Consider the following 9,126-nt stretch of genomic DNA (forward strand, 5'->3'; position numbering starts at 1 on the left):
GGAGAAGAGAAGGAAGAGGAAGAAGAGATGGATTTCAGCGGCGCCGATGCTTGATCTTCCCATTCCGACGCCGGAAGAGTGATCTCTAACGCTAGATCTACGTTTTGAGGTGAGCAAAGGCTGGGTTCCTTAAGCTTTCACCATGCCCGAGTAAAAACCCTTGATTTGGGTAGGGTTTCTTGAGGTCTTGTAAATCTCCCTTGAGATGATGAATCTAAGGTTTAATAGATGGTTTATGTGTTGATTTTGAAGGATTTGAATAAGGGTTTCCACGGTTGCAAGAGCATTGGTGATTGGAAGTGATTTTGGGGTTTTGAAGGAGTTCTTGAGCAAAGAAGGTAAGATGGCTTTTCATTCTTTAAATCTAACCTAGATCTAGGTTAGAACCATCTTATGAGACCTTGAATGTGTGAAGAATGGGTTGGAAAAGCCCCATTTGAATCCCCAAAGGTTGGGGGAAGTTTGGAAAGAAATAGCATTTTCCCACCAAGACCGGTGGGCCAAACCGGTGGGCTATTTGGCCCGCCTGAGGGCACCCACCTGAGAGGGCAGGACCCTCGGGCCCAACCAGCGGGCCAGACCGGCAAGCCACCCTGCCCGCCGGTCTTAGCAGGACCCTCGGGCCCAATCGGCGGGCCAGACCGGTGGGCCGACCTACCCGTCGGTTATGACCGACGGGTCTGACTGGTGGGTCAGACAGGTGGGCTGTCCGACCCACCCGAGAGGCTTTGAACGTGATTTTTACTTCCGATTGGACCCAAAACGGACGTGTGACATTCTTTTAGGATTCTAACCATGATCTTGTCATTGGATCGTGTTAATCTTGATCCCAAAGTGGTGAAATACTAACCCCACTCACTCATTTGTGAGTTAAGGCCATAAATTCAGTCTCCTTGAGTTAAGGCCATAAATTCAATCTCCTTGCCAAGTGATTGAGTGCACAGATGCACAGAAACTCATTTGTACGGGGTTGCAACTCAAGAAGGAGGCCAACTCTTGGTGGCAAGCCTCTAAGCCCATATTGTTGGCCGCCTATCCGGAACCCACTTGGGAACAGTTCAAGGAGTTGTTCTTGGACAATCATTACCCACGCAGGTTCAGAGACCGCAAGGAGACTGAATTTATGGCCTTAACTCAAGGAGGTAAGACTATCCTTGAGTACCAACAGCAGTTTGAGAGCTTGTTCCATTTTGCCCCTAGGCATATGAGGACAGCTAAAGAGAAGGTTGCGAGATTTCTAAAGGGCCTAAAGGCATCCATTGGGTCTGTACTTGAGGTCTTAGATTTGACCGACTATGGCCAGATTGTACAGAAGGCCAAGACCATGGAGGATAAGAAAAAGGGGGAACAGTCTCTCACCCCTGGACTGTGAAAGAGAACAAATCCATTTCCGGATATGGGCAACTCCTCCAAGGCATACCGTGGGTCATACAGTTCTGGGCCTACTTATAGGCAGCCCTATAGGCCATCTGGCTACCCTCTTAGACCAGCTGGTGGTTCGGGCTCCACATCTTTTTGCCCAAACACTAGTGCGGCACCTACAGTTCCAAGGCCGCCCCGACCTCCATCTTCAACGGGTCAAGTGCAGAGGGGCCCCACCCCAGTTCCAACATCTCAGATCCGTTGCTTTAACTGCCATTCTTATGGGCACTATACAAAAGACTGTCGGGTCAGACCAGCCTTGCCCTCCAGTCAGCCTTCTACGTACTGATCTCCCTTAACTCGGGGAAATCAACCGCATGAAAGGATGTATGCCCTATCAACTGAGGAAGCGGAGGCCAGCACAGAAGTGATAGCAGGTACATTTTAAATTTAAGAATTTCCTTATGTTAAATATTGATGACCTGCTGAAATTATATGCATTGTTACACTAGGTGTCCTATCCATATCGAGCATACCAGCCTATGTTTTATTCGATTCAGGAGCTACACATTCATTCGTATCTAAGAGATTTATCGAGAAACTTGGGATGCCACCCAGGGTCCTAGATCATGGAATGATTGTTAGTATGCCTACTGGTAAAGTTACTCAGTTAAAGGAGGTGTATGGGCCGTGCCCAGTGGAAATGAGTGGGAAGAACTTTGATACACAACTCATTAAGTTTAATATGCAGAATTTTGATGTTATACTGGGCATGGATTGGCTATCGGCTCATCGAGCTAATGTGATGTGTGTTGAAAAGCTTATTAGGGTGACAGATGACGAAGGAAGAGAATTGGTATACCGAGCAGATAAAGTGAAACCGGCTAGAAAGGTTCTTGTCTCCGCTTTTCAAGTGGTAAAGTTGTTGGAAAGTGGATGTCAGGGCTACTTAGCATCGGTACTTGATGTTGATGCAAGGATTATACCTCCGGAAGAGGTAAAGGTGGTTAAAGAATTCCCCGACGTCTTTTCAGATGATTTGATGCATTTACCGCCTAAAAGAGAGTTGGAGTTTGCCATAGACTTGGTTCCTGGAGCAGCTCCAGTGTCTAAAACTCCATACAGGATGGCACCAGCCAAATTGAAGGAGTTGCAGATGCAATTGCAGGAATTATTGAAAAAGGGGTTTATTCGCCCAAGTGTTTCACCTTGGGGTGCCTCAGTATTGTTTATCAAGAAGAAATATGGCAGCTTGCGTATGTGCATTGATTACCGGGAATTAAATAAGCTAACCATTAAGAACCGGTATCCATTGCCACGTATTGATGATTTATTTGACCAGTTGAAGGTGCCAAGGTATTTTTAAAGATAGACCTTCGATCAGGCTATTATCAGCTCAAGATAAAGAGCGGCGACATACCCAAGACAGCATTCAGGACTCGGTATGGTCACTATGAGTTCCTAGTGTTATCTTTTGGGTTAACAAATGCACCGGCATCATTCATGGATTTAATAAATCGAGTATTTCACGATGTTCTCGATAAATGGATAATTATTTTTATTGATGACATCCTGATCTACTCCAAGACAGAAGAGGAGCACAGTCAACATTTGAGAATGGTGTTACAGAGGTTGAGAGAACAACAATTATTTTTCAAATACAGCAAATGTGAATTTTGGCTGGAGCAAGTTGGATTCCTGGGGCACGTAGTGTCTAAGGCCGGAATCGAGGTAGATCCTGATAAGGTGAAAGCAGTAGTAGAATGGGAAAGCCCTAAGAATGTCACTGAAATTAGAAGCTTCTTGGGTTTGGCTGGGTACTACCGTCGCTTCATTGAGAATTTTGCTCGGATCTCAGCACCGATGACCAAGTTAACCAAAAAGGGTGTGAAATTCGACTGGGTAGAGGAATGTGAGAAGAGCTTCCAGGAATTGAAGAAAAGATTGGTGACAGCCTCTGTGTTAACCATTCCTAAAGGCACAGGTGGAATGACAGTCTACACCGATGCTTCCAAAGTTGGGTTGGGTTGTGTTCTCATGCAACACGGAAAGGTGATAGCGTATACTTCCTGACAACTAAAGGAGTATGAGAAGAACTACCCCACTCATGATTTAGAACTAGCCGCAGTCATTTTTGCCCTTAAGATTTGGCGACATTACTTGTATGGGGAGAAGTGCGAGATATACAGTGATCACAAAAGCCTTAAGTACTTCTTCGCTCAGAAGGATCTGAACATGAGGCAGAGGAGATGGCTTGAGCTCATGAAGGATTATGACTGCGACATTCAGTATCATCCCGACAAGGCTAATGTAGTGGCAGATGCGTTGAGTCGAAAGGCACAGACTGTGTCACTCTCACACTTAGCAGTCAGCCCATCACTCGTGCAAGAAGCGACGCTAATGGATGAAACTCTCTTATATGAAGGAGCAACCTTAGCGCTTGAACATCAAGTAGAAAACCTTAAATGGTTGACTGTATCCTTGGCGGCTCTACAGGTGCATCCAACTATTAGGTAAGAGATAATAATGAAACAACCTTTGGATCCTGAATTGCAGCGGATCAGAATTAAGGTTCAAGATCAAACAATGAACGACCCAGATTTTGTTTTAGCCAGTGATGGGGCATTGATGTTTTGAGGCAGATTGTGTGTACCCGATGATTTGGATATACAAGACAAGATAGTGCGAGAAGCACATAGCTCCGAGTACTCACTCCACCCAGGAAGTACAAAGATGTATAAAGACCTCAAACAAAATTACTTGTGGCCAAGCATGAAAGTCACAATAGCTCTATATGTAGCGACTTGTCTTACATGTCAGAAAGTAAAAGTTGAGAGGCATTGACCTTATGGTACTCTTCAGCCACTCCCAGTACCAAAATGGAAATGGGATAGGATTACAATGGACTTCATCCATGTACACCTAAGGGGATGGACGCGATATGGGTGATCGTTGATCGGCTTACTAAGACTGCTCATTTCATTCCCATCAAGACCAAGTTCTCTATAGCCAAATTAGCACAACTTTAGATGGATAACATAGTGCGCTTACATGGAGTGCCAGTGAGCATTGTATCAGATAGGGACCCAAGATTCACTTCCAGATTTTGGAAAAGCTTCCAGCATGCCTTAGGATCACAGTTGAATTTGAGTACTGCTTTTCATCCACAGACTGATGGTCAGTCGGAGCGAACCATACAGATATTGGAAGACATGCTCAAGGCATGTACAATGGAAATGTGTGGTAGTTGGGAAGAATATATACCCCTTATGGAGTTTGCCTATAACAACAGTTACCAAGCTACAATTGGGATGGCTCCGTATGAGGCATTGTATGGTAGGAAGTACAGGACTCCTCTGTATTGGGATGAGGTAGGCGAACGCCGAATGTTAGGACCTGAGATGATACAGATGACTTGTGACAAGGTCGATGTTATTCGGGAACTGATTAAAGTAGCTCAGTCCCGTCAAAAGAGCTATGCAGACACCCGCAGAAAAGACATTGAATTTCAGCCAGGAGAAAAGGTATTCCTCAAGATCTCTCCTACTAAAGGGTTGCAAAGGTTTCACAGAAAGGGGAAGTTGAGCACAAGATACATTGGACCATTTGAGATCTTAGCCCGGGTTGGCTCAGTAGCCTACATGCTTGCTCTGCCACCGTCACTCGAGGATGTTCATAACGTATTTCATGTATCCATGCTGAAGCGATACGTTCGTGATCCCTTTCATGTATTACCCGTAGAACCAGAATATCTAGCAGCTGACATGACCTATACAGAGCAGCCGGCTGAAATTTTGGACCGAAAGGTGAAGACCCTTCGCAACCGCTCCATTTCCTACGTAAAGGTGCGATGGGCTAATCATTCACTTGAATAAACATCTTGGGAGAAAGAGGAGGAAATCAAAGCTAAGTACCCTCATCTTTTTTTACAACCAGGTACGCCAATTTCGAGGATGAAATTTTTAGAAAGGGGGGGGGGTAAATGTAATACCCTACTTCTTAAACCCGGTCTAATTACACGGTTGACCCGATTTAACCATGCAGGACCCAAATCGGAGAGAGTTAAGGCGGGTTCCTTATGGACCATGATGGCAAGGGTGACCTTAAACACCGATTGACCCGACAAGTCCGAGCCAGTGCCAGAAGAGACTGGGGTACCCAAGCCGTGTACATGCACCTATCATAAGGCCATGTAAGGATAAAGCAGGTATGTAGCCGTATCTTAAGGCGCATACGTATATCACATCTTATGCCAAGAGTGAGATTCGTGCCGAGGGCCGAATTCTGTCAAAATCCCACTTGTTGGCCAAGTTTTGGCCCTCAGGTGGGCGAACAGGTGGGCGCATCCACCCACCTGAGTGACCCACCTATGTGAATACTTAGTTATTTTAAGAAGTATATATAACATTTATGTTCCTTTTTCTTTTCTCATTTATGACACTCGGATGTTGGTGAGAGGAGTAAAGAGGAGAGAGAAAAGAAGGGAAAGAAGAGGAGAAGAGAAGGAAGAGGAAGAAGAGATGGATTTCAGCGGCGCCGATGCTTGATCTTCCCATTCTGACACCGGAAGAGTGATCTCCAATGCTAGATCTACGTTTTGAGGTGAGCAAAGGCTGGGTTCCTTAAGCTTTCACCATGCCCGAGTAAAAACCCTTGATTTGGGTAGGGTTTCTTGAGGTCTTGTAAATCCCCATTGAGATGATGAATCTAAGGTTTAATAGATGGTTTATGTGTTGATTTTGAAGGATTTGAAGAAGGGTTTCCACGGTTGCAAGAGCATTGGTGATTGGAAGTGATTTTGGGGTTTTGAAGGAATTCTTGAGCAAAGAAGGTAAGATGGCTTTTCATTCTTTAAATCTAACCTAGATCTAGGTTAGAACCATCTTATGAGACCTTGAATGTGTGAAGAATGGGTTGGAAAAGCCCCATTTGAATCCCCAAAGGTTGGGGGAAGTTTGGGAAGAAATGGCATTTTCCCGCCAAGACCGGTGGGCCATTTGGCCCACCTGAGGGCACCCGCCTGAGAGGGCAGAACCCTCGGGCCCAACTGGCTGGCCACCCTGCCCGTCGATCTTAGCAGGACCCTCGACCCAACTGGTGGGCCAGACCAGCGGGCCGATCGGTGGGCTGACCTACCCACCGGTCAAGACCGGTGGGTCTGACTGGTGGGTCTGACTGGTGGGTTGTCCGACCCATCCGAGAGGCTCTGATCGTGATTTTTAGGTCCGATTGGACCCAAAACGGACGTGTGACCTTCTTTTAGGATTCTAAACATGATATTGTCATTGGATCGTGTTAATCATGATCCCAAAGTGGTGAAATACTAACCCCGCTCACTCATGATAGGTTCACCAAATCTTACGCTTCTCGCACCGGATCTCACCCGTACCGAGCGTGAGTCCTTGTACAGTACAGGTAAGTGGGGAGAGGACGTTTGGCCTTATTTCAAGGCATTGTTTGGCATTCATTTAATTGTATCTAGATTAGCCATGTCATCATGAAAATGCTATGTAGATTTGTCATCCTCACATTGTTATGCCATGGGTGCTGTGTTTATTTTTCTAAATGCCAAGTGATGATATACTTATGTGATGAATGTTGACATCATTGTGCATGATGCATTAATAGACTAGATGCCGTAGTCGGCTTGGAAACGAGTGCATTGGTGGCCCGTGGTATGGGACGCGATGACACTATACAATCGTACTATTGTCATATAGGAGCATGCGGTTTAGGATTATCATCTTCCCGTGCTACGACCCTTCCCAACAGGGGTTAAGGTGTTGGGTTACTATTTGGGGGGAAGCAGTGGTCACGGTTGTCGGGTCACTGTGGCGGTTAGACATTACGCCCGGCTGGTCATTAGGTCATTAGGACATCCTGGCCAATCGTATTGCTTTTAAATTGCTGGAGTCAGCATCTTTAATTTCTTTCATTTATTTTATGTTAAGAGCCAGTGGTCGACATGTTTTACTTTTCCGAGTACTCACGATGGGCCTTCACCGACAGTCCTATGGGCGTATCGTGGGATGGAGTTCGAGGCTCTTACCCGGAGTATAGGCGCACTGTGGTTGTAGTAGCACTAAACTAAAGACTTAGTAATGTTGCTTAGGTGGATGTGATTAAAAAATGTATTGCATAGCATATAGTGCATATGGTTGTGATTTGTTGTATGGACTGCTGTGTGGTCCATCTTTCCACTTACTGAGCTAGTGAGCTCATCCCACATGTGCACCTCTTTTAGACATTTTTACAGGTCATCCGTCTGAAGATCACGGGTCGGGTCCCACAGTTGAGTTCCCTGAAGAGGTTTGGTGGGTCCCTGAAGAATCAGAGCACGACATGGATTGCTCGTGCTAGGGCTGTGCTGTGGGACCGCAGTTCTAATACCGAGTTGAGCTCTACCTCTTGATGCCGAGCTCTAACCTTTGATACCGAGCTGAGCTCTACCTCTTGATACCGGGCTGAGCTCCACCTTTTGATACCGAGCTGAGCTCTACTTTTGGTACCGAGCTGAGCTGTACTATCTGATTTTTGATGATTCCTTTTGAGTATTTGATATGTAAAATTGTATTCTTTTTGTGTAAATATCATGCCCTCGGGCCCACATGTACTTAACTATTGTATTACAATTTGGGTATCAAGTATTATGGGAATATTCACAGGTAAATCAAGTCTTCCGCTGAACTGATGAGCACTTTCTTAGGTGTGTGTATGCTGTGGTGGAATACTGTATCAGATGATCCTGGCAGGTTTGGGTTAACCGGTGTTAACCCGGTCACTGGCTCGGTTCTGTGTGAACGGGGCGTGACACAAACACTCTCTCTCTTTTATATTTTTCAAAAGAGCAGTAGATTTTATATTGAACATCTCTTTCATTTATTATATAATACCACAAATCTAGTACACTAACATTTAGTTCGAGGGACATCAACTATTGATGCGCCAAAGAACCATGATGCATTACCATAATGACAAGGACTTCTTAAATTAAGAGGCCAACTAAATTCTACACTCTCAAGTGGGGATCCATGAGAGTCCAAGTTTGATTAGTGTACGTGGAATCCATTTAAGCCTTCAAACCATATGGTCATCTATCAACGACTACATCTCCTATAACTCCTTGGTAAGAGTCCTATAACTCCTTGATAAGAGTTGGAATCCTTGTCCGAGAATTAATATGTAGAACTTTTCTACTATGTTTGACTCTTCACGAAGAATATCAAATAATCAAGAAGTCCAACCGTCTCCTTATTTTTTCGAGACACTATAAGGTCTACACAAGTGGTGGAATATCAGGGGTCATAGCTATTGAGAAGGATTTGGATCCTCTGCAGCTTGCCCCAGGGGATGTAGTAGCATTACTAATGAGGAGAGAGACAGACACAAAACAAGAGAGAGAAAGAGACATAGGGAGAGAAAAACATGTGAGAGAAAAGAGGGGAGATAACACAAGTGAAAAATTAGGAGAGAGAGTAACACTAAACCTTCGCTAGCCTTATTGAGAAAGGCTCGAGAGTTGGGATAACTCTCGGAAAACCACAGGTTTAGACCCAAGGTTTATTGATCATGACTAGGGGTGTCAATTCGTGGCCCGAACCGACTAAACCGACTGGGACCGACTGTTTATAGATCAACCCGACTCGGACCGTTTATTAAACGTGTCGGGCTTGAGCCTGACCCGTTTATAAACGGTCGATCTTGGTTTTGCTACTTGGACCGTCGGGCGCCCTACCGAGACCGACCGTTTAACACCCGACCGAG

The sequence above is a fragment of the Macadamia integrifolia genome, chromosome 2 (genome assembly GCF_013358625.1).
Source record: "Macadamia integrifolia cultivar HAES 741 chromosome 2, SCU_Mint_v3, whole genome shotgun sequence".
Classification (NCBI taxonomy): Eukaryota; Viridiplantae; Streptophyta; class Magnoliopsida; order Proteales; family Proteaceae; genus Macadamia; species Macadamia integrifolia.